Genomic DNA, 27,000 nt, shown 5'->3' with positions numbered 1-27,000 from the left:
GTCAATGCAAAATTTGAGAATCCTAGCATTTATAGTAACGAAGTTTCATACAAACTTTCGACCCCAAAAACAACCCCTTAGAAGTCGAATATTGCAAATTCCCGTCTTAGCGAGCACCTACGTCCTATAAGTAACTCCTATGCAAAATTTGAGATTCCTAACACTTGTAGTTTCTGAGATTTCGTGATGAGTGAGTGACCTTTCGATTTTATATATATAGATACCTTTTCATTATACAATAAAATACACCAATTTTGGATGGAAATACCCAAGATAGGATTGAACCTAGGACTTCAGTCAGTCAGTCACAGCAGGCAATGCTATTTTCCGTTTAATATTCCTAAAATAGCATTTTAATATTAGCCATTTACAACTACTTAATAAGGTTTAGGGAAATTTTAAAGCATTCTTGACGAGAGTGTTAGCTTTCATTTCTAGGAAACAGTGAATCCTGTTTCTTTACTCACCGTTGAATGTGGGAATGGTAATTGACTCCAAGATTGACCTGAAAATAATAAATTTATCGTTAATTATACTATAATATGTATACAATTTCAAGTATAAATAATAGTACTGATATATACAAATAAAAATAAGGAATTTAGGACAAAATTTAAACTCAAATCTAAACTTCTTTGGCTTAATAAAACAAAATGTATACGACAACCGCCATATTATAATTTGAAAATGGCAAAAGTAGACTATTGCTGAAAGAAGTGTTTTTAGCAAAACACGTAAAGCATGATAAGCAGTGGGAATCTAGTGTTAAGACACTCCGTTCCTCATCTTCCGCCCACCTTCTTTTTATTTCCTCGAATAGAGATCAAACATGATGTTCACTCATATTTTTTTTCTATTATAACAATATACGAAAAAATATATATAAAAATAATAATAAAACCGAAATATTTCAAAAATTAAATACACACAAATCTAAATTTACCATATCCAGGTTAACCAACGGTATTTGGATGACCATGCAAATTGACATTATCCTAAACGAGGTTCCAGAAATGCCTTCCTGCTGCACTCCTAGTATTGTGAGTCTATCATTCTATCGATCGCGAGGTTCTGTTATGAAATTACGAACAGATTGCTTTGTTGGTTAAACAAGCTATCTGGACTTCCGTATGAGAGAAATATTTAACGAGAGTTGTATTGGAATTAGAGAATTACTATTTTATTATTTGTAAGGATTGGCAAATGGAATTATTTGTAAACTTAATTTTTTATATTTTTTCAATAAAATCCTTTTTTATATATTAATTTATATTTAAAAATATATATATATTTTCCACTTTTATAATAATAGTACCTCTGTAGGTATAAAAATAATACATATTTATTTTTTACCATGCACAATTTAATAATTAGAAAATAGAAAAAGAGAAAGAAGTACATGTGTAATATACAAAGAGTGTAATAAATAAAAAAAATAAAAAATAATTTTATTAAAAATTAAATTAAATTTAAGTTCAATTATGGTGTAATAAAGTGTTAAAATAAAATAAATAAATAAAATAAAATAAATATACCAAAATATAAAGAGAAATAAGAAAAAATCTTCTTACTCTACTACCTATTCCTTATTAAGCACTAAAAAAAACTGTCGGGTCAATATTCTAATATATTTACAAAATACTAAACAGTTACTACCATTTACTATGAGTTAAATAAATTACATACATTAATTATATACAAACAAGACATACGAAATAATTAACAAAACACTAACAATGACATATCAGTCAACGTCAAGAAGTAACAGTATATTTATTTATATTTAAAAATTGCTATATTTAAATGGTAGAGTTACTTAAATATTTAATTAATATATATCAGGAATTTGCCATCGTGGCAAGGGCAGAAGTGACTGTGAGCGCGATGACCGTGGGTTCGATTCCCACTCGAGGGAATGGATTATTGTTTATGAATATTTCCATTTCATCGATCTGGTACCAAGGTAAAACGTGGCGTTGAGTTCGATAGGTTGAAAGCGGGCAAAGGCCTGCCTACCCTGCTTTAAGCGGGATAAGACGTGAAACTGAGAAAAAAAAGAGAAAATCAAGAAATATAACCACTTTAGTGAAGAAATGAATATAATCAATTTATTTTATAAGATATTTAGAAAAATAGATAATTTTTGTATTAAATTTTGAACACCACACAGGAAAAGTCATATTCAATAGTTAGTATTACAAACAAAACTATTTCTGTTTAGACATTCACAAAAAATACATTAATATAGCTTATTGCTACCGATTCATGAATCCACATTAATCATTTAGACAAAAACTAAATTTAAATAACTGGCCGCTCATCAATTATTATTATGACATAGTAAAAGATAAAAAAGATATATTAATAAAGATTTCCTTAATTATATTGTTATATTATAAAAAACTTAAAGTCAATGATTTCTAATAACCAGTTGATAGAAAAGGTAATATAATGTAATGATTTTAGTAAGTAATTATTAATAATTATTTTATGTTAAATAATTCAGGGTTTTCATATACAGGTTATTAATTAACTTAATTTGACGTTTAAAACTATTTCAGTTAAAGAGTTTTTTTAATTTAATTTTAACAAAATGGTGCATTTTATCCGTTCCCTATCCATTTCTGCCGAATTCTGTTGATTGGCAGAATCAACGGCGCGCTTTTGCTTCAACACCAGAGCGATGAAATGGGTATATAAACGTAAATAAATATTTCACTTCCTCGAGTGGGGAATCGAACTCACAACCGTCGCGTTACAGTCACACTGTTGTGCCGCTGCGCCATGACGGCCTCATATTTACTGCGACAGACGTTTATTCTGATGTGTAAAATCAAAATTTAAAAATTTAGTATGGGATTCGAACCCCAAATGAATAATCATGTACCTAATGCCTATTAAATATAACCACTGTGCTATAACAGCCATATGTTAGATAAGTCTAAATATATTAGATACCAATTTTTATTATTAATCGGTCACGCTTTTACCTTATACGGATTCGAATGGACAGTTCCGTGTGGAATTGAAAATTATTGTTATGTCACGGTAAAGCGTGCCGATAGTGGGCCTCTTACTAAAACGTTTACACAGGAGTTTCAACTGTTAGAGAAATTATATTTTTAATTTATATGTAAATTTGTTTGTTTATATAAGATACTAGCGGCCCGCTCGCGGTTACACCCGCGTGAACTATGTTATTATTAATTCCTGTCTCCATGACTACGTCACAGTGACGTCTATGCAAAATTTGAGACTCCTAGCATTTGTAGTAACGAAGTTTCATACAAACTTTCAACTCCAAAAACAACCCCTTAGAAGTCGAATATTGCAAATTCCCGTCTTAGCGAGCGCCTACGTCCTATAAGTAACTCCTATGCAAAATTTGAGATTCCTAGCACTTGTAGTTTCTGAGATTTCGTGATGAGTGAGTGACCTTTCGATTTTATATATATAGATTTAAGGAATGCTACTTGCAATCATTTTGGATATGGTAAAAAAACTATTTGCAAATTGGCACGAGCGTCTGATACGACGGTTGTGGGTTCGATTTTCACTAAAGGAAATTAACTCATCACGCAATGCCTTGAGAATTCAATGAAACTTGGGGAACGAAATGTCTCAACACTAAGTTCCCTTTAGGTACCCTACTAAAAGCGGGATACAGCGTGAAGCTGACAAAAAATCATTACGTAATATTATTGTATATTTCAAGGGAATTATTGCGAAAATAAAATCGAATTTGTTGTAAAAGTCGTCGCAGAATTTAGTAGGCACTTGAAACACGCAAAAATAACAGTTATTAAGCTGTCATATTTGTTAAAATTAAATTTAACATGTTAATACTGGTCAAGAAGTCTTTGTAAATAATAAATAAAAATAAATTCTTTGCTTTTACTTTCAGTTAACTTTTACATTTATAATACTATTAAGTAATAATTATTAATTATGTGCAATTATAGAATCAATATTATTTTAACTAAAATGTTTCCTATACTTTGTATCTTTACTATTTTTTGCTCCTTTTATGTCGATATAGAAGTGAATCGTGACGGTAATTAATTAATTATTAAATCGACTTAAGTCAACGAGTATGAAAGAGACAGTCATGCAATATTTCAAAGTAATAACTATTACCATTATTGAAACGTAAATTGTATTGCATAGTATTAAAAATGACCATTTCTAGGGTTCCGTATCTCAAAACGAAAAACAGAACTCTTATATGATCACTTTGTTGTCTGATCTTAAGATTGCATAGATGTATCAATCCGAAACTTACATCAAATATTTTTACATATGTCATAGAAGAAAATTATTATTTTATTTATGTAATACAAAATGAATGCATACGTCTGTAACTTTGTGATGTTTTATAATTATGGTAAAATACAATCCAGAAATTAGTACGGAACCCTCGACTTGCGACTCCCACTCGCAATTGATTGGTTTTTCTAACAAAAACAATATTTTATTACATAAAGTATAGATTTTTACATTCATATCAATAAATACAATTCGTTGAACTTTAATATAATTAAATCTTATAATTATTGATTTAAAGTCAGAATAATTGTCGAGAGTAAGTAACTTAACGACTAAATAACTCGTCAGAAAGATTTATAGTCGTGTAAAGCACGTGATTAGAGGGCTTCCTAACGATGACTTTAATTGATTTAAAGTTTCATTAAGGTAATTTACTGTAATACCATAAGAACTTATATAAGCAGAAATGGCATATATTTAAAATAAGAAAAATTAAAATGCTTCGCCTCTTGCTCGCTTCGCTTGCCATCTCCCGCTGGTTTCGCTTGCTTTTACAGACAGACAGACAGACAGAGTTTTCTTATACACAACTTTCTTCATTTTATATGCGTTACATGCACATTTTGCATGCGGGTATGTGACATGCTGTATCCTGCTCACAGCAGGGTAGACAGAGAATAAATAGACACCTAGTGTTTAGACATTTCGTTGCTTATAACATACTTCCGTTTCATATCTTAATTTTGAGAACATACTTCCGTTTCGGATTTGCCGTCACTCAACACGCAATGCCTCCAAAATTCGCAATTGACAAATGAAGAGCGGAGTGTCTTAACACTAGACTAGGCACAAGGCACAACGTGAAGTTAAAAAAATCATAAAGTTATGCAAAAAACCTTATATTTGTCTTTGATGTATGTTTGTTCATTAGCGAGTCCAGTATGCCGTTTTAAACTGATAACTCCGCCACAAACCTTCATTTGTTACTTTATTTCTTAATTGGAATACTCTCCGGGGCCTCCAGGGTTTGTAATTATAATCGTTTGAACGATAATACTATTACTATGTAAATGAAAATTATTTTCTTTTTATTTTTACATTGTGTCAGAAATTGTAGTAACGAGTTTGATTCCAGCTCTGGTTTAGTGTGTAATTGTTGTTTGTAGTAACTAAATAGTAATAGTAATTTTTTTTAGCTTCACGCTATATTCCGCAAAAAAGCAAGGTAGGCAGATGGAACCTAATGATAAGATCCCACTTCCCATAGAATTTCCGAGGCATCGCGTGTTCAGTAGCGAAACTCATAGCCGCGCTTTGCCTTGTTACCAGAGGACAGCAGAGAATAAATTAAGAATCGAATCCACAAACGTCGGTCGCGTTTATGTGTATACATACGCTTGTGCAACTGTGTCACAACGGCCTCTCTCTCTCTCTCTCTCTCTGTCTGGTTTCAATAATTTTCCAATAAAAATTCTACCAATTTTTAATTTTTTTGTCTAATATTAAAAATTATGCCTATATGTATAAAGAGACTATGTATTTAAGTATTTTAAATAACACATAACTCATATAGAATTACCAGACAGTTGTATGAGATTTATATTTTTTACGACTGCGGGCTAAAGGTCGCAGTAAACATATCTAACGATGTAAGTAATGAAAGTAAATAAAGGAAATATTATAAAATTATATCCTGCCAAGTAGACAATATTATTAACTGAGGCCAGTCGTGGCGCAGGGCAAACGTGCGTCTATAAACGCTCGGCTCGGTTGTGGGTTCGATTCCCACTCGAGGGAACATGTTACTTAATGGGAACGGAGTGTTTTAATCTTTACCCTCTGCCTACCTATATTATACATCTTTGCTCACATTTTTTAGCCCTATGTTTTAGCCCTTTCGATAATTTTTTTACAAAAACAAAGAGAAAGAAAAAACGTTTATTATTAATAATTACATAAAATTAGATATTTTCATACAGTATTGTTATTAATAAGTACGTCTGATGCAATCCAAGTGACATTAAGACAAATTACATATGAAATGGAATTTCTCTCGAATCCAACCAGTTGAGATCATTATGGCCACTTTCAAAAAAATTACTGCGCGGACGTCTGGTGTCTTATTATTATTTTTTATTATATCATTTGTATAACTCACTTTGGAAGAAATGATGTATGGAAAAAAGCAATTTTTTGGTTTAGTATAAATTTCTTAATTATTACGAACATGTCGCTGAAATATTTAAGGTGTAATATATGGTTGTATAAATAAAGTTTCTATTGATATAGATCTTTTTAGTGTCGCGTTATATATCGCACTAAGCACGGTAGAGGGAACCTATTAATAAGGCACTCTTTCTCTCTGTTCTCCATTTTCGGCTGAATTCTGGAGGCATTGCATGTTGAGTGGCGGAACTCAACGAACGAACGAAGAAAATTAAGATATTCATAAATAATCATTGTTTCCCCCAAATGGGGATCGAATCCAAATCGATCGCCTTATAGTCACACGCGCGAGTCCCTGTGCCACAATGAACTCTAAAGTCCATTCATATAGTTAAAACATATAAACAGCTTATCTTTATAAAAAAATATTTTATAATTCTTAAAGTATCATAAGGGAAATTAGAAATATTGAATTTCCCTGTCCCACCCAATACGGCACTAATATATTCAATTGCCTCTTGCATAATGAAACGCAATCCGCTCGATATAGGAATAAATCCTGGAACCAGCTATCATTAGTGGTCGCCCGAACGAGCACAATAGTTATCAAAGCCGATTGAAATTGTATATTACATATCTTAATTTTGAGGAAGTAAATGCAATTGTAAGTTCGATTCCCACTCGGAAAAAGGAATTCGACAACGGATTGGCGGAACTTAACGCTGCCAGACGCCAGAAACTCAACACCAGAGTGCAGAAATTCAAATTCAACTTTATTCAAATAAACTATTACAAGCACTTTTGAATCGTCGAATGAACATATAAACAAAAAGCTACCACCGGTTCGGAAGGCAGTTCTGCTGAGAAGAGCCGGCAAGAAACTCAACAGTGGCTCTTTTCGAAGTCAATGGTACAATTTAGTACATTAGCTGGCAGCTATCCTGCCTGACATTCAATAGACATTTATTCCATACATGTTTATCCTCCAAATGCAATTGCAAGTGCGATTCCCAATAAAAAAAATAATAATTCGACAACGGATTGGCGGAACTTAACGCTGCCAGACGCCAGAAACTTAACAGCAGAAAAGAAAACATTAAATATTTTCTTTTAATCGAGCAGAAATCGAACTCGCAACCTGTAACAATTTGTGCCCCTAAGCCACGGCCCTTATTGCGTTTTAATAACCAGCCTATTACCCATCATTAACTGGAAAACGTTCTTTGGAAGTCGGCCACGGGAAGTGTCGTGTACTGGTGGACTGCACTTCTATTTACATATAAATTGAGTAGGCTTCATTGTCTGATGGCTGGTCTGATGCTAACAGCATTCTGGGCACGCAAACTAATCCTGGGCGAAGGGATCTTTATACTGTGGTAGGTTAGATTAGAATATAAAATGAAAAAAAAAATTTTTTATATAAATGTATTTTTCTATGTGTTTCGGAAATAAATATTTTTTTTGTCTAAAAATGTATGTGTAAGCGTAAAGGTAATTTTGAAATTGTTATTATTTTACAAGAAATCGATTTGCTTAGATGCGATTAACACAAATTTATTCACACACAAACAAATTTAATTATTTTAAGTTAAGTCTGTAGACCATATTAAAGGTTGGCTGTGAGTTCGATTCACACTCGAGGAAATGAAAAATTTCTTCCTCGCTCATATCCTTCGCTCTGGTATCGAGGTGGTGTCTCCAGAATCTGGAGAAAAATGAGGAGTTTCTTAACATTAGGTTCCATCTGCCTATTCGCTGTGTGCGGGATACAGCGTGAAGCTTAAAAAAATCTAAAGAAACCAAAATATTATAAGCAAATATGAATTTAAATTCAAAAAATAAATAAATCCACAAAGAAATTTCTCAAATTAGTCACAGCACAGTAGAGCAAGTCTACCTTAAGTAAGATTTATGGCGAGTGCGCCTGACGTGGACAAAATAGGAATAATGACGCCAAACTGTCCCAGCTGTTCCAGCTTATCTCGTCGCCTAACATGGAAAATGCGTGCTATATTACATTAGCTATTGCTTGAAAGTGATTTATTTCTAGGCTATATTGAGAACTTGTTTTTCTAGGGAAATCAATTAATAAATTTTTTTATACTAAACATATAATATAACTTTATTTTAGCTATGAAAAAAATATTTGGACATTTTACAAAACTTTTGACTTAAAAAGGTTATATCGACTTATAAGGAGGAGATTGGAGGTCGTCATGACGAAATAGTAGGTACAAATATTTTCATTTCTATTTCTAAACACAATGCCTCGAAAATTCCGCGGTAAGTGGTGTACGGAGTGTCTTAACACTAAATTACCTGAATAAACCTAAAAAAATAACCATTTAGTAAGCATCCAATTAAAACATTCGTATTCTAAGAAAATAATATCAGTACGAATCAACAATTATGATAACTAGGGGCGTGAACCGGACCTCAATTTAGACTCGCTGCGCTCGCAAAATCTCCGTACTTTTCACATGTTGAGCGAAGCGAAAAGTGAACTTTTGAATTTTTAGAATTTATTTTCGCCTAAAACCATTTACGTGGTCATATCTATATGTTTGCAAATTTTCATCTCAATCGGTCAGACCGTTTGGGAGCCTTTTGGTAACAAAGAGTGTAAAAAGTCTCCATTAGAGCTCAATTAGACACAAAATGATTTGATTTAGACTATATGCCTTAATTTTTATCTCAATTTCATAATCATTATTCGCGTTGAATAAATATTTGAGATGAACTATAAATATTAACTATTTACCGCGGGCACATCTGATAAATGTATGTATGTATTATGTGCATACAAATGCATTTTCACCCCCCGCAGAGTACCGTCAGCATGAAAAATAAGAGCGCGATTAAAAATATATATTTTTTAGTGCGATTCTTAACAAAATAACAGGTTGTTTGAGAAAATCTTATGATCGTGCTGTTTAATGTAAATATATAGTACCTACATAAAGTACTCATTCGAGGAAAAATTTACTATTTTCATTTCCTCTGCCTATCCTATAAGATGAAAAAAAACCAATTCTACTTATATTTTTTTTAGGGTTATTTAAACAATATATTATTAACAAATAGATAAGATATTTTTAAAGAAATTATTTTTTTTTTACCTACAAAATATTTTTTTGCGACCACCCACACTTAGCACAAGCTGCCTTCAATAACGTATTTACCTATATAAAATAAGATAAATCTAAAGTACCTATTTTGTAATAATGCATCAATTTCTGAACGGCCGTCGCCATAATGGCATCGCCGTACGATATCTCTTAAGATAAATCCCAACAAAAGTATTGACTGCTCGTTATTCGCAACTTCAATAGAATTAATCTTGTTCAGGAAGCTAGAATATATTTAGTGCTAGAGTAATTTGCTACGTTTTTGTTCCTTTCAACACGATCTATAACCATTGATGTTTGTATAACTGATTTTTTATAAATAATAAATATATTTTTCTTTTCCTTTTATAGTATCAGGCTGTATTCCGCATGTAGAGATAGGCAGAGCCACAGAGGGAACCTATTGTTAAGACACTACCAACTTCCCACCCAATTCTCGAAACAATTCGTGTTGAATAGCGAAACTCAACGCCGGGGTTTGTCTTGTTAACAGAGTGAGAAAACTTTTCGTTTATGCTTGAAATGGAAAACTGTAATAATACGAACTTAACAAACATATTTTTTTTTATTTAAAACAGTATTACGAAAATAACAATTTATGTTTAAACATAATAAATCTAAAAATATATGTTCTATAAGAAAATCGTAATATATAAAAGATCACAAAAGATTGTTAAAAATAACTTACATTAATCCTTTGACAAATGTTACTAAGCCAAACTAACTTTTTAAAAAGTAAAATATAAGTGTAAGGTTGCGTGTATTTAAATCCAGTACACAATACGAATTCTTATGAATAACTGTTTTTATCGATAAAAGTCAATTTTTATTGATTTTGCCAATTTTTTTATTAAGCATTAAGTTTATGTATGTCTTTATAAAATCTAAGGAACGTGGTATGCAGGATTTGAAAGGAAACTTAAGTTTTTCTTATGCCAAATATTTAAGCATATTAGGTATATGAGAAAACTAGCGGCCCGTTCGCGGTTTCACCCGCGTGAACTATGTTATTATTAATTTCTGTCTCCATGACTACGTCCTAGTGAAGTCTATGCAAAATTTGAGACTCCTAGCATTTGTAGTAACGAAGTTTCATACAAACTTTCGACCCCAAAAACAACCCTTTAGGAGTCGAATATTGCAAATTCCCGTCTTAGCGAGCACCTACGCCCTATAAATAACTCCTATGAAAAATTTGAGATTCCTAGCACATGTAGTTTCTGAGATTTCGTGATGAGTGAGTGACCTTTCGATTTTATATATATAGAAGATAACATGTCCCAATATGCTGTTATTTAAAAATATATCAAGCAGTAAAATATTAAATATTGTCATATCCTTTTCTGGTAACGTGGCAAAGCGCGGCGTTGAGTTTCGCCACTTAACACGAGGACGGCAATGTCTTAATACTAGGTTCCCAGGTTACGTCTGATTACCCTGTTATGAACGGGATACAGTGTGAAGCTTATAAATATCCTCATAAATTAAATCACATATTTTTATTATTTCATTTTAAAATTAAAAACTATTAAAATTTACAACCAAAAGTATTTGCTCCATCAAAATGTATTATAAAACATAATAATTATTAACTTAAATTTACGACCGTCGTAATTAAGTTTAAGAGAAAATTACTTTCAAATGATAGCGAACGCGAAACGATAGTGAAAACTCTTTCTTTTTATTGTAAAGTACTCGTGGAAGTTAACTCACGTTTCCGACGACGTCGACTGTCTCCACTTGATGGAGTATGATGTAATGTACTTAATCCATTGCCTCATTGGTTAATGGAACTCTCACGACTGTAAGATGCAAGGGCACAGGTTCAATTACCGGATCAATTTAAATGTTCTTTTTTTTTAATGTCAAAATAACAAAAAGAAGCTTTTTTATGTAGGATTCGGATGATATGTTAGCAGAGAAAACTTAGGAACCTAGAGTTTACACTCCGTCTCCCATTTCCCCCCAAATTGTCGAGGCATTGCATATGGAATAGCGTCACCAGAACGCAGAAATAAAAATATTAAATACTTAATTTTCCAAACGGGAATGAAACCCAAAACCGTCGCGTCAGTCACACGCTCGTACCACTTCGCCATATTGACCTCAATTGATGATATACATATAACAATTACGGACCACTTGTGAAACAGAATTTCATTTCTCAATATACATAAATCTTATTTACCATTCAAATAGAATACGGCTTTCAAATCGTAAAGTTTTCTGAGTGTTATATTTGCATACGCCCAGAGAAAAGCTGTTCTATCACGTATAGTAGGTAGGCAATGTATATTTCTCGCTTTATCCCGTATAATACTCGATTCCCTATATCTAATCTGCTAAGCTAGAGGGATAGACATTGATTGATAAATAAAAAAATAACTTGAATTATTTTGTCATAAAAATATCCCTTTTCCCCTCAGCTTTATAGCCTATTCCAGACATTGTGCATAAATTGGCGGAACACAACGCCGTAGTTTATTTTAAGCTTACATATAATATTTTGCATATAAAAAGAATTTAAAAATAAGATAATAACACTAGTCTCCTAACAAAGTTTAAACTAATAATTTCATTCAATCAATTGAAAGCGGTAAAATCTATAGGTTTAAATCATAAAATAGTGCCTATAGGTGCGTCAAGTGAGAGTAAGAAGTTGAGGAATGGAAATGAAATTCCAAATAACCTGGTGAAGGCACGTGGGTCGTGGACCTAGGAATGTATTGAAAGCAAACTTCTCTTATTTTTGTACAATGTACTGAGCAAATAACTGCTAATTAGATTTGTTAGGAATGTTCTTTGTATATTTTAACTTAGTGACCAAAAATAGAGTTTATAAGTATTTTATTAAGGTATCGATAATTTTAAATTATTATAGGTACAAGTAGAGGCCAGTTGACGAGAGGCACAATCGGGTGACGGTAAACGCTACGGTTGTGTGTTCGATCCCCACTCGAGGTAGCGAGGCAAAGTTTGACACTGAGTTTTGCTATTCAAAAGTGGAAGTGGAAAGTGGGTAAAGGACCTGTCGTTAAGACATAAATGAAGTATATCCTATTGCTAACTAGGTTCCCAGGTTCCCTCTGCCTCTATGCACAGCGTGAATCTAAAGAAAACAATAATGCATCATTGAATTTCTGTTTAGATTTAAATTGGCAATATTACGAGTTACTATTATTTTATTATGATATACATATAAAAAAAAATAACATTATATATTTAAATATTATTATTATTTATTTTAAAATTATAATTAAATAGTTAATTAAAAAAAACAACAGCCAAGTTACACAATCAATTGACGTCAAATCCAATAAAGCTTTTACAAAATTGATTTTCCCGCCATTCCATTCCACATTTTATACCCGACCATTTCATTGAAATTACAATGAATATTAACCACACGCCTGCAAAGTCCATTCTAATAATTTCACTACAAAGAAAATGGCCCCCTTTCCACTAGATTCAATTTTAAACTGTATAATTATTTATATTACAATAAACAATGGCGGACGAAACTTTAAATAATGCTGCATTATAAATTTCTCCACTTACATACATTTTGTACGAAGCGACGCGACGCGACGGGTCATCGATGTAATTTAAAAATTTTGTAATTGTGATAAATATGAGAAAGTTTGACATTTGTACGAAAGTAGTCAAAAAGTTTGCTTTTTTTTTTATCACGCTGTATCCCGCATTTAGCAGGCTAGGCAGAGGGAGCCTAGTGTTAAGACACTCTGGTTGAGAAAATGTGAATTTTCCGCCGAATTTTCGAGGCATTGCTTGCTGAGAAAAAAAAATATAAAAAATTAAATATTTCATTTCTTCGAGTGGGAATCGGACCCATAACCTGTCGCCTCTACTGCTTTTAGAAAAAAGTTAAATTTTTCACAATATTCGCTAATTTATTCTAAAAATCGATAAAAATAATAAGTACAAATAAAAATATAAACTTTACAACACGGTTATCATAATATTATCTTTAGAAATAAAAATTACAGGAATATTACAATTATAAATAAAAACAGTTATAACAATTTTTAATGATAATTCCGTTCAACGTTCGAATCCTTAATTGGGTATCATTAAACTGAAGATAGTATTTAACTGTAGTCGCCCTTGAACTTAGTTAGCATATTGTAGGCATATTAATTAATGGATGGAATTAAATCTATACTAAAAATAGTTCTTATAAGAAAACTATAAAAGTAACTCTCTGTTAGCTTATTTTATCGATGATGCCAATTGATAAGTGTCTAATTTCTCCTTTTTTAGCTTCACGCTGTACCTATCCTCCATGTAGTAGGGTAGGTAGAGGAGAGTGTAAAGAGTCCGATACCATAGAAGAGAATTGAAAATATTAATTATTTCATTTCCTCGGCTGGAAATCGAACCCACAAGTGTTTTTATATAACCTTTTTATCTGTAAACGTTTTGAGAAGTAGGGTAATAGTAATAAGCCATATTATTATACAATTTTTGAGAAAGTTAAAATTTAATTCTATATTTTTTCATTTGGACCAGAGAAATATTGACGCCTTTTAAATAAGCACCCATATATGATATTTGAACCCACACACATCTATGTATATCCTTTACTCAGACACTGCAAACAGAACTGCGCCAGCATAGCTTTAATAATCCTTATCAATTATTCTTTTAAGAAAGTGTAAATAAAAAATCTTTTATTAATGATACTGATTGAAGAAGTAATTAGAACATCAAAATAAATATATACGTAATTATCACATAAAATTGTAATTACGTATTTAAGATAACTTAAAAATGTCTTAATTATTAAAATTGCGAAGCCGTTGGCGCAGAGGCAAAGGGGTACGACTGTGACAAGACTGGTTGTAGGTTCGATCCCCACTAATAATTCATTCATATTATTTAATAAATTTTCATTTGTTCGCTCTGCCACTAAGGTAAAAAGCCCGTCGTTGAGTTCCGTAGAATTCGACAGAAAGTGGGGAATTAAATGTGTAACACTAGGTTCCCTCTGCGTACCCTGGAGTGTGCGGGATACAGCGTGAAGTTAAAAAAAAAAGAATAAAGTCATAATCAATAAAAAAATCAATTATTAAACTTGCCAATACAAGTTTATCAAGAATAACACAAGGAATGACGGTAAACGTAGCTAATAAATCGCTTAGCTGTTTTTACTCAGTTCTGTATAATTAAGATAAAATAACACTGTAATTGATTTATAAGCAATAATATTTTAAATTGCACAGAATAAAAAAAACATTTTAGATTAGATAAATACTTAATGACACAGATTAAAAATATATCAATTTACCATTGACTTGTAGATAATTTTATGGTGGGTAAGAATAATTAACGATATTTTTTACTTCTGAACATTGAGAATTTGATTTTTTAATATCTGTGCTAATACTGCTATTGACAGTGGTGTTTACGATATCACCAGTGGGGATTCCTTGCATATGAAGAAATGGGAATTGAAAATTGGCGATCGCAAGGACCCCTACAGGACTCGGACCTCGGCTTGTGATCGAATTGTGAAGAGGACGATTGTGGATTCGATTTCGACTTAGAGAAATGATATTTAAAATTTTCATTTCTTTTCATTGGTAATAAGACGTTGACGTTGAGTTCGGAGTAATGTAAAAAATTGGGTTCAATTTACATCGATTTGTAACTTATATTTTGTGATAAAAATAGATTATAATAATATAAGTTTTTACAGGATCGACAAACCACAAATAATTTTCCTTTGTCTGCCTGTGGGTTGTGGCTATCCTGAAAATTATTACAAAAAGTAAAACTCCTTCCCATGAGAAATATTTTTGTAGAGTGTATTTTCTATACTTTATTTATTTTAAGTAAAAAGTTTCTATGAAATATTAAATATTTTCATTTCTTTGCTCTGGAGTCGAGGCAAAGCACTGCGTTAAAATCCGCCACTCAAAACGTAATGACTCCAGGATTAGGCGGAAAGTCGATAATTCAGTATCTTAACACTAGTAAGACAAATTAATGAATCTAATACCAAAGCCCTACTCTTTTTATATTAAAGTTTTCTAAAAAAAACAGACTTTAGAAATGTGATAGTAGAACTGTTAAAATAAGTCGCCAATAGAATTACCCACTTTAAGGTTCCCTACAGAGTTATTGTTAGCACAGTTGGAAGTTAGTAGTTTTTATTTAATGTTGAAATAACATTACGGGCGTACAAATTATTTTAACCAGGTGCATAAAGTGAAAATTTTAGACCTATATTTTTTTCTATTCAACTAATTTGTTTAACATACTATAGGCACAGTGGTAGTGTTTGAATAGTTACTCTTATCCAAATTAACTGGTTCATTTCTATACTGATATAAAAAAGTAGCTTAAAAATTAAAGAAAAAACTAATTTATAATATACTATAGTTAACTATCCATTCTTATCTATATTATAAATTCGAAAGTAACTCTGTCTGTCTGTCTGTCTTTTACGCAATCAGGGCCAAACCGCTAATTTAATTGTGATAAAATACTCATAGAGATACTTGAGGGTCTCGGGATGAACATAGGATACTTTTTTTTTCATATTTGTAATATTATCGATATATACCAATATATTAAAATACTTTGACATGCAATTTATTCCGCCATGTTAATAACTACCGTCGCTATGCGACCGTTGCTAAGCAACGATTTGCAAAGTTTGTTGTTAGAAAACGTCACCCAAAATGAGCTTGCTTAACGCATCTCTCTATTGAAAACTGAAAATAATTTCATAAATTTATTCAATAAATATTCGTATAGTTCAAGCGCGCGTAGCCGCGTTCGGGTCCACTAGTTTTTTTATAAATTTAAATAACTTAATAATAGAAAAAATAGCCAATTCACAAAGAAATTCAATTTTCAGCTTTACCGTGTTACATTTATTTAGAACATCTCTAATGATTGACGAAGAAATATACATTTAAACTGAATTAGTACAGCCATTACTGGTATCTTAGCTAAATCTAGTTTCTTAATGCAAGTAATTAGAGCTAGCTAGATGTATAATAAAGGAAAATAAAGTTTAAAATATAAATCAACTAACAAACGTGTGGCTAACGGCCATTTAATAAAAAGCTACGAGATTAACTTTAAAGAGAGAAGTGGTATGTATTATTGTATTAAGCGAGTACTTTGTTCACATGTCAGTCTGTCTGTCTAACATCGTTTGCTTGTTTATTTTATGTTAGGAATTTAAAAAGACTACTACTATTAAAATTGTGGTATTTGAACGTGTAGTACGTAAAAGGCCATAATTTAACTGAATTTTGTATAGGAAACTGGCTATTGTAGCATATTTTTTTATGGAAAAAAGGAAGTAAATAGAGCAGAAATATTACCTGATGGTAACATGTCTAAGAACAGAACTGCTATATTTTTATTAATTTTATATATTTATTTACTTAAATATTTTGTAAAAACTAAAAGTTCTCTCAACTTTAACAATTTATTATTACACACTACATTATCAGAAACTCACATAATATTTTAATATTCGAAGCCACTTCTGTTATAATTTTAATCTATTAGAAGACACCTAGCGCCAGAGCTGATGGATATCTAATCATTGACGAGTTATTAGACAGTACACAGATTAACCACTAGCTAGAGAATTTCAATTAGAAAAGATAAATTGACTATTGTTTATACGTTTATAACTTTTCATTTAAATATGTATGTAAATTTAAATGAAGAGTTACAGACGTATAGTATAATTATTATTTTAACTTAATATAAATAATAAAAAAGAAGAAGCAATAATATTCTATAGATAGTAGAAAAAAATAAGATAAAAGATAATTAACGATAAAAGATTCAATTAAACGATAAACTCTATAATATTAATAACATCATAATTATTTCTTGTAGTTCAATATAAATTTTATTGTCAACGATTAGAAACGTATCATGTTTCTGTTTTAATTGCTAATACAGTCCATACATAACATGGCTATACCACCGTTATTATTCTAGTACATACAAATACAAATATAGATGATTTTACATTTCAATCAGCAATATACATGAAATGCATACGGTCGTAGTAGCAACGACGAGCTTCCTATGCCTCTGGTCGGTATTACTCTATACACGTATAAATAGCGCGGTCAGCGACCGGCCTCTGGTCGACCTTCACTTGCGCCCGTGACCAGGGTTGCCTCGTTTTTTTTGTAATAATATTTTGAATAGAAGTTTAAAAAAAAAGAAAATGAATCTACTATTTTATCTATAGTGCAACATCTTTAAATTGTAAAATGGAGATTGGTGTGTAACACTACTCTCCGCTAATGCCACAAAAAGAAAAGATCCAGAAGATGCGGTTACCTAGAGAAAACTTAACGTCGAGGCACTCCACTCTCTGCTTTCCACTCTAACTCGAAAAATTAGATACCTGTTGATTGATACAACTGGACCACATGAATCATATACTAAGTTTGTTGAAGTATCTATAAATTTTATTCGTCTTATATAATTATTGCCACCTTACAAAGAAATCAATCATTTCTTTCATAAATTATTAAATTACAGGAAAAAAACTTAATTATAATAAATAAAATACATAAAAAACATGAAATAATATAAATTTTATAAATTGACATTTCTCAAGTGCCACTTTCAAGTAAGTGCTGCGTTGGGTTCCGCGCTTCCTTATTTCTATTTAACACGCAACGCCTATACATAGGCGGAAAATTAAAAACAAAGTAAAAAATCTACCTTGCAATGTATAAAAGATACTTAAAGAAAACCTGAGCAACTAGTTAAGAAATATAAGCATTTTTTTTCTTAAAAGCGTTGAATTTCTTATTTCTAACACAGTTCTTACAACTGAGAGTAGTTTTTATAATAATGACTGAGGCGTGCAAACCTATTATCGGTACAATTTAATATTTTTACTTACTACTTATTTAGACTGATTGCTTATACGCCTAAGTATTCAGTAGGTAGTTGACGTTTCTTTTTTTTTTTTTTTTTGTATAATAAACGGTCTGTCACATATGTATTTTTTTTAAATTGAACTAGAAATATACAATTAAGAATAGCAGCTATAAGTTTTCTCAAGCTCTTAATAATAAGTAATTGTATATATAAAAATAGAATAATAATCTTACTTTATTAAATAGTTGCGATGTTACAATTTAATATCTATTTATTTAAAATTTAAATTTTCGTCTACATTTTTTTAAACATCTGGTTAAAATTTTGCAACAACCTTATTCTATTCTGCCAATATTGTCAAAAAAATAAATAACAATATCTTATATTTTTTTAATCAACTTTCAAAAAAAAGGAAGTTCTAAATTCGTCGGAATCTTTTTTTTAACATTATTTATAATATAGTAAATATCAAAATATATTGCTTAATATAGTTTTGTGGGTGGCAACATTGAGCAATCCAATAAAATCAAAAAGGCAGACATGTCATGTCGATTATATTTTTATTATGTAACAGAGTTGATTAATTTTGATGCTATCTTCATTTTGGTAGATGAACTTCTTTAATATCATAATCGAATAATTAATATCGATTTTATCGATAAAATCGATTTTTATGAATGATTGAGTGTGGCACGAGGCAAGAACTCGTTATTTTTTAGACAATATAATATATAATATATAAATAATATTAACAGAATTAAAAAAAAATAGTCAATTGAGCGAGTCGCACTCGCCCACTGAGGGTTCTGTATTATTTTCAAGATCATCAAAGAGGAGTACCTACTACATATAAAAGTTGACAAACTTATTTTTGCGGACATATTCGCTCATTTTGTATGAAATGAGCTACAAACATAATTTAGTTACAATTTTCATGCCTATAAATTTTGGCGTTCGGATTTTCCTTGTGCCAAATTCCTTGTGTCAAATTTCATACACTAAAAAAATAATATAATTTTATACTTATATGTCCATCAATTAATAATTTAATAGAAATATTATTAATAATATAATAATGTATTACATATTAATCTAATGCAATCTTATTATCATTAATCAATCAACGCTGTCATATCGAAGCAAACTTCAATTTTTTTTTATTGTTATTTGATCAATGTTAACAGTTTTAAAGGTGATGTGCAATTCGTTTATTGACATATAGATTAAATATGAATGAATCTTATATTATAAATGTGTATGTAAGTTTGTTTGTTACGCTTTCACGCCAAAACGACTCAACTGATTATCATGAAACTTTGTGCACATATTCTTAGAGGTATTATAAAAGATATAGGATACTTTTATATTAAAAAAAATAAAAATATTATCTTTTGGCTACAGTATAAAAATAAATTTAAGCGAGTAAAACTACGTTTGAGTCTCTAGTAGTTAGATATTACTTTATTACACTAAAATTAAAACTTAGGTAGGCAGAGGGAACGTAGGGAACCCATACTCGATTCCACATATTTATTACACTATATTTGAAGAAATAAAATATAAATTACATATACAAATTCAACAAATCTCTGTAAATTTATGGTGATTGCTTTTAAATGTTGACACATTTAAAATCAATATATTTCAATAAGTTTCTGCAATTTCACATTTAGTTGGCGTTGCAGCGAATCAACTTCCACATCGATTCAACGATCGCTTAGAAAATGTATTGACCTGTCAGTAGCTATAGAATTTGCATAAGTATTATGTTTTTGAGTTTATACGATATTTTAGCTTTACGCTGAATCCTGCATATAGAAGGATAGAGGGAACCTGGGAACCTAATTTAAACACACTCTACTTCCAATAAAAGACACTTCCGTTACCCATTCGGCACTCAACGTCGGCAACTCGGCACTCAACGCCGCGCTTTGCCTTGGTATTAGAACGAGAAAATGAGAATATTACATATTTAATTTGCTTAAGGAATCGAACCTACAACCTATCGCGTCAAAAAAAAGGAATTCGAATAAATATACTAAATACACTAAATAAAATCAGCTTCACGCTATATCACGCATATAACATGGTAGGCAGAGGGAGCCTACTGTTAAGACACTCGGTTCCTCACTTTCCGCTGAATTTTTCGAGGCATTGTTAAGTGGCGGAACTCTACGCCGGGCTTTTACCTTGGGGCTAGAGCAAAAGAATGAAAATATTAATAAATAATAAATCATTTCCTAACAATAAACTATTATTCAATTAAAACAAATTAAACATTCCACGTCAACGTCACTTTCATCAATTACCCATCAGATAGACAGTACACACGGTGAAAGCAAAATTGGTTGCAAAGAAAAAACAGTGAAACGTAAAAAGAAAGAAAAAAATATAGCACCGACTGGGCGGTCCGACCGCACTTGACGACAACCGTGAAAATTGAGTTAGCTTTTTTAACCGGCAACCAATATATCTTTTTTATTATAGAAGAAAGTCACTATTATGTTAAAACTTTTTCAGTGCCAGACACTACTTTATTGAACGGCGAAATTAAAAATCAATAGTGAATTTGAATAATAGATGCGACGTTTTATTATATTACAGCCTATTTTTTGTATCCATTATTGAAAATTACTTTCGATTCTTTATCTATTATTTTATAACATGAGCATTATACAAGAGTCTATCAGCTCTGCGGTGCCTTTGTGTGGTTATTATAGCAAAAAGTGTAATAGATTTTTGCAGTATAAAATAAGAATGAAATTGAAAATGAAATTTGTCATTGAATAAAAGTGCAGTGAGGCTAGTCGTGGCACAAGCTACATAAGCGTGTGCAACGCAACAGGTTGTAGATTCGATTCCCATTCGAGGTAATGAAGTATTTAATATTTTCGTCTTTTCGCTCTGCTATCAAGGCAACGCGTGTTGTTTAATTTTGCCTATCAACAAGCAATGCCTCTAGAATTTAGCGAAAAGTGGGACGGGAGTATCTTACCACTTGGTTCCCTCAGCCTACCCCACTACAAGTGGGATTCAACGTGAACCTGACATTAAAAAAAGTGCAATATTGAATTGATTTCCCAGCGCATTCCAATGGACGAGGAATACCCATTTGATAGTTGTAAAATTGTTAACCCAGTCGAGCGTGTCATACCCGGAGAAGGTTCCCTAGAGGCCATAAACGTCAATAGACATTTAATATAAAGCCTTTGTAGGATTGTCCCCTTGATTTATACTGACCCGCCCTTCATTCAAACTACTTCCCAGTTCACACTGCGCTGTTAAACTCACTGGTAATATAACTTACAGATATGGCAATAATTCTATTTGATGTTTTAATAACGGCGATAGTAATTTGAAGGTTTAAAGGTTAAATAATCTAATGGTGTGTGCATATTTTATTAAATATATCATTATAAGTTATTTTGCATTTGGATATTTTTTTAACTTATTATCACAGTTAATCTATTCATATCAGTGAAGCAAAGATATTTCTCAAGTAAAGATGTCTGACATATTATATAGCTTTCTTCTTGATTTTCTACCAAATAGACTGGCCTTTAAATAAATTATAATATTAAATTAATAAAAAATCGAACCCGCATCAATTCACCGAGCAACCGTAGCCAAAGTTGCACAATAACAACTAATTTAAATCCAATATTATATTGAATAAATAAATAAGTACTGACACCTAAATAAAGTAATAGTGAAAATAAACCACCAGGTACATACAAAATCGTTACAAATCACGCCGGCGTACTTCAAAGGCTGTATATAGAAAGTAAGTAGTTGACGTATTCCGGTAACACTTTGCGATGCGTCCATTGAGATATGGAACTAGTGCAGTTTTAATTTATTGCAGTCGACTTAAACTTGGCTAACTGTTGGCTTAGAGATATTTCCAAGACATCTCTAGATCTCTTTATGGGATAGTTGTTCCTATGTTTGTGTATTTATATGATGTGATAATGAGAAGAGGATGAATGATGAAAATTAATGCATATTTCCTTGTAAATTGTAGTAAAATATAAATATATCTGTATGAACAGCGTCTGACTGTAATACGATTTGGTGGTTTCAATTGGGAATTTTGGAATATAAATTTTAAATAATTCTAATGTGAAAACTTGATGTGGAACTTCAAGTTCCGTGGAGAATGGAGCGTCTTAGCACTACATCTCCTCTGCTTACCCGGTTGTACAGGAAAAAACATGAAGCTACATAGTTGAGTGGTACGTTGAAAGTATTTTGTTTTTCATAAAGACAGTACAACAGATAATACACAAATATATTATAAAGCCAGTCGTAGTGGCAGAAGCACAAACGACGGATTGTCGGTTCGATTCCCGCTCGTGGAAATAAAATATTTATTTTTTTTTAATAAATCGGCGGAAAGTGGGGAATGGATGTGCCTTAACAGGTCTGGTGTCTTAACGAGTGCGAAGTGCCTTAACACTAGGTTCAGGTTCCCTCTGTCTGCCAACTATGTGAGAAACTTAGTGATACAGTGTGAAGTTTAAAATATAAAAATACCCATATATATCATAAGTTTTACAACTTTTTTATGAAGTAAAATTGGTGACTCTAATACAATAAACGCCTATATAATAAAACATTTTCTCTATAGAAAGCTGTGTTCAACTAAAATTATAAGTGCCATAAATTATTTAAGTCTTTGTTATTTAAGTAATGCACGCCGTCGATACTAACTAAGATTTTACGGTTCTACCTACACTCGTAGTTGAAATGGAAATAGGCGAAAACATTTTAAAATTTTCCCTTTTTACCTCTTCTCATTTCCTCCTTCTTATTAGAATTGGCTTTAAACCCTACTGTGCTACGCAACTCCATATCGATTTTTAATATTATAAAACTAAAATGTTTGTTTGAACGAACACGCTAATCTCAGAAACTACTGCTACGAATTGAAATAAATTAATAGTTTAAAAACTAAAAACACGTTTTTTCAATTCAACACATTGATAAGATGAATGTATTGACCACAAACTCAATATGCTTACTAGGTAGTCGAAGTTTCCATCAGCCATTTTCCAATTCCATCATCAGACCAGCTCGATGGTATCATAATATTATAATTTCATCTAAGCTACATAATATATTTTTTGCAGAGGGAACCCGGAACTTTGTGTTAAGAAACTCAGTTCCCATTAAGACGATCGTTCCCCACTTTCCCTAAATTTTGGCATTATGTGTTGAGTGGCGGAATTAAACGCCACTCTTTGCCTCGTTACTAGAGCAAATATTAAATATTTCATTTCCTCGAGTGGATATCACTATTTACTTAATTTCAATTTAAGCTATAAGATTAGAGTTAAGTATTCTGTCGATACATTTGCCAAGTTCAATTCAATGTGTTGATAGATTTAGTCCCTGTTATATCTAATTCGACCTATTTATGTCAGTATTTTGTCATCTTAAGATATTGTATACTGCTTTATATTTAAAATTTAGTTTGTTGATGAACATATTGGAAGTTGGTGGCTTTCCTCCATTGGTATATAATAATTTTCTATTTTGAGAAGTGTATCATTTAATTTAATAGTTTAATTATTGTTATTACAAAGCTATTTATAGTGTTCTTATTTAAACTTATGTTTTCATTTATTTATTGGTGTCGAGACAACGTAAAAGGTCGAATTCCGCCACTCAACACGCAATGCCTCCAGAATTCGGCGTAAATTGGGGAACGAAATGCCTTAAAGCTAGGTTCCCTCTACCGCATCCATATCCTTAATATTTTCATTTCCATTCAAATCTATTCATGCTCATCATGTAAATCCATGTCCTGGTTAGGAAATGAACCCACGACCTTTGACTTAGGAGTCAGAGATGCTAATCACTGGATCAACGAGCCAGCTAATGATAATTAGCTGTGAGTCCGCTATAACTAATTTAACATCACAACTATGAAAGCACGACGACATCTGTTACAGACGGGCCCAACGTTTATCATTACACGAACTTCCTTCTTGTCTTAAAACCTTATCTTTTATTAAAAAAACATATCTTTAACTGTACTTTCATACAAAATAAAAGGTTACATTTAAGAAAATAAATATAAATAACTGTTTTGCGTACACAAATCGTGCTACTTTCTTAATGTTTTAATTAAAATGTTGGATTTTATGCGCTTTTAAGACGAAAGGAGTAATTAAATTTATTATAGTGCTTTTTGCATTGTTATCTTGACAGTGCCATAATTATGGGAAGATCTGATATTTAAGCCGTTTACGTTCGCAACAGTTAGCAAGTATTCCACTTGATTACCATACATACTCCCGTAGAAACGTATGTTTCCTCCTAAGGAAAGACAATGAAAGAAAAAGATAATATTTTATTATAGTTTCACACCCGCATAGCAGGGTAGGTAGAGGGAACGTGGGAACCTAGTGTTAAGATATTCCATTTACCATAAAGATACTTCCGTTCCCACTTTTGGGCCGGATTCTAGAGGCATTGAGTTTAGTGGCGGAGCTTTGCTCGAGTGGAAATTGAACCTACAACCAGTCGCGCTTACAGAAGCACGCTCGTGGCCTTGTACGACCACCGATTTATATCGTTTATAGATATTACATAGAAATTTATATTAAAAAAATAGCAGAACATACAAAAAGAGACTAATGACTATGTTCTCCACTTTCCGTCGATTCCACAGATATTACGTATTATTTAGCGGAAGTAGATTATGAAACCACTACCATCACTATAAGTCAATCATATAAATATTAATTAGTAATTAGGCCTTATTTTTAACCGACTTTTGTAAAAGCAGGAGACCTCAGAACTTTTGACTGGGTGAACCGATTTCGATTAATCTTTTTTTATTAAAAAGGATACACTTCAAGGATAACTTAATGAAAATTTGGTTAAGTCTTGATTATGAAAAATATTTTCCGTTGCTTCTTCCTACATAACGGCAATAGGTTCTTTCTAACGTCCAATCTATCTATATCTATCTATACGTAGCAATTAAAAAACTACATTCCCCATTCAACTGTAAACACGCATTAACACGATAAATGAACCAACTTGAAAATATTATACTAAGCTATTATTGATTACTGGTATACGAATAAGTAATTTAAAAGTCAAATGCAAACGGAACGTTGATTGTTTTATAAAACTAGGTTTCTTTCCTCTCATTTATCACCATTTTGGCGCCTCTGGGGCGTTAGTGGATGCTTAAAACTAATTTGGGTTTGTTTTCTTCTTTTATTATGTTCTAATAGTTAAAAAAAGGTTAAGCATTAGTTAAGTGCTATGTCTAATAGCATGCGATTTCTCAGTATGTAAGAAGTGGAGGAAAAAAGTGATTTAGAAATATTTCTCTTTCTCTATATCTATTTAAACTGATTTAATTTATTTTTATCTATTTAAATTCTTTTCTATTTAGATCAAAGTCTCTTAAAAAATTCTAAAAGTTATGTTCATCTGAGACCGTCGTGGCGCTGGCACGGGGGTGTGGGTTTGATTCCCACTCGAGGAAACGAAATATTTACTTAAATTTATATTTCCGTTTCTTCGCTCTGGTATATATAAGGCAAAAGCGCGGCGTTGAATTCCGCCACTGAACAAGCAATGCCTCCAGAATTCGGCGGAAAGTTGAGAACGGAGTGTGTTAACACTATGTTCCCTCTGCCTACTCTGCTACGTGCGGGATAGAGCGTGAAGCTGATTTATTTATTTTTCTTTTTATTTTCATACGGAAACTCTATCAACAATTAAGCAGTTGTGGACAACACATGTAATTTCCGGTAATAATAATAATAAAAAATACAATTAACTACTACATTGTTATATTCAATAATAATCAGGCCAATTAATCATATAAATTAGTTCAGCCATTTTTGCGTGATAAACGGACATTAAAAAACTTAAAAAGAATAAATTACCGTCATTCGATGGCTCATATGCCAAATGGATTATAATTTGAGACAAATTGGATTACATATAGTGTTATAGTATAATTGTTTATTTTTTATCTCAGCTTTACTCTTTATTTTGGATTTAACGAGGTAGCCAGAGAAAAAGTAGTGTGAAGAAGTGTCATTCTCCGATTTCTTTTCTAAGCTTTTGTTTTGTCAGAGTAAAGACATGAAAATAATTCTTTCGTCCATATAAAGCCATGTTATAAATTTTATATGTTTACTTGAATCAGCTTTACGCTATATCCCATAAACTAGGGTAGGCAAAGGGAACCTGGTATTAAAACGCCGGCCTTACCATATGTTATATGTTTACTTATTTTTAATTATATCTATACAAATTTCAAGCCTCTCAAATTTAAATATACGTTACATATCTTAGAAACGTAAAACGAATAAATTACACTTATCTATCTATCTATAGGTATATATAAAATCGAAAGGTCACTCACTCATCACGAAATCTCAGAAACTACATGTGCTAGGAATATAAAATTTTGCATAGGATTTACTTATAGGACGTAGGTGCTCACTAAGACGGGAATTTGCAATATTCGATTTCTAAGGGTTTGTTTTTGGGGTCGAAAGTTTGT

At 31.5% G+C, this 27,000-nt stretch overlaps 1 protein-coding gene across 2 annotated transcripts in view; it reads right to left on the bottom strand.

Moving 5' to 3' along the window:
* Nucleotides 1-27,000, bottom strand: part of LOC146531557 (uncharacterized) — a 100,324-nt gene that overhangs the window by 16,710 nt on the left and 56,614 nt on the right. For both annotated transcript variants that reach the window (XM_085198319.1, XM_085198318.1), the window contains one exon: nucleotides 468-505. The gene's annotated coding sequence lies outside the window, so the exon portion shown is untranslated. The remainder of the gene's footprint in view (nucleotides 1-467; nucleotides 506-27,000) is intronic.

The sequence above is a fragment of the Heliconius melpomene genome, chromosome 15, assembly GCF_056956725.1.
Source record: "Heliconius melpomene rosina isolate 202511_hmr_F chromosome 15, ASM5695672v1, whole genome shotgun sequence".
Lineage (NCBI taxonomy): Eukaryota > Metazoa > Arthropoda > Insecta > Lepidoptera > Nymphalidae > Heliconius > Heliconius melpomene.
The sequence above is the reverse complement of the archived record's forward strand: the minus strand, read 5'-3'. Positions and strand labels throughout refer to the sequence as shown.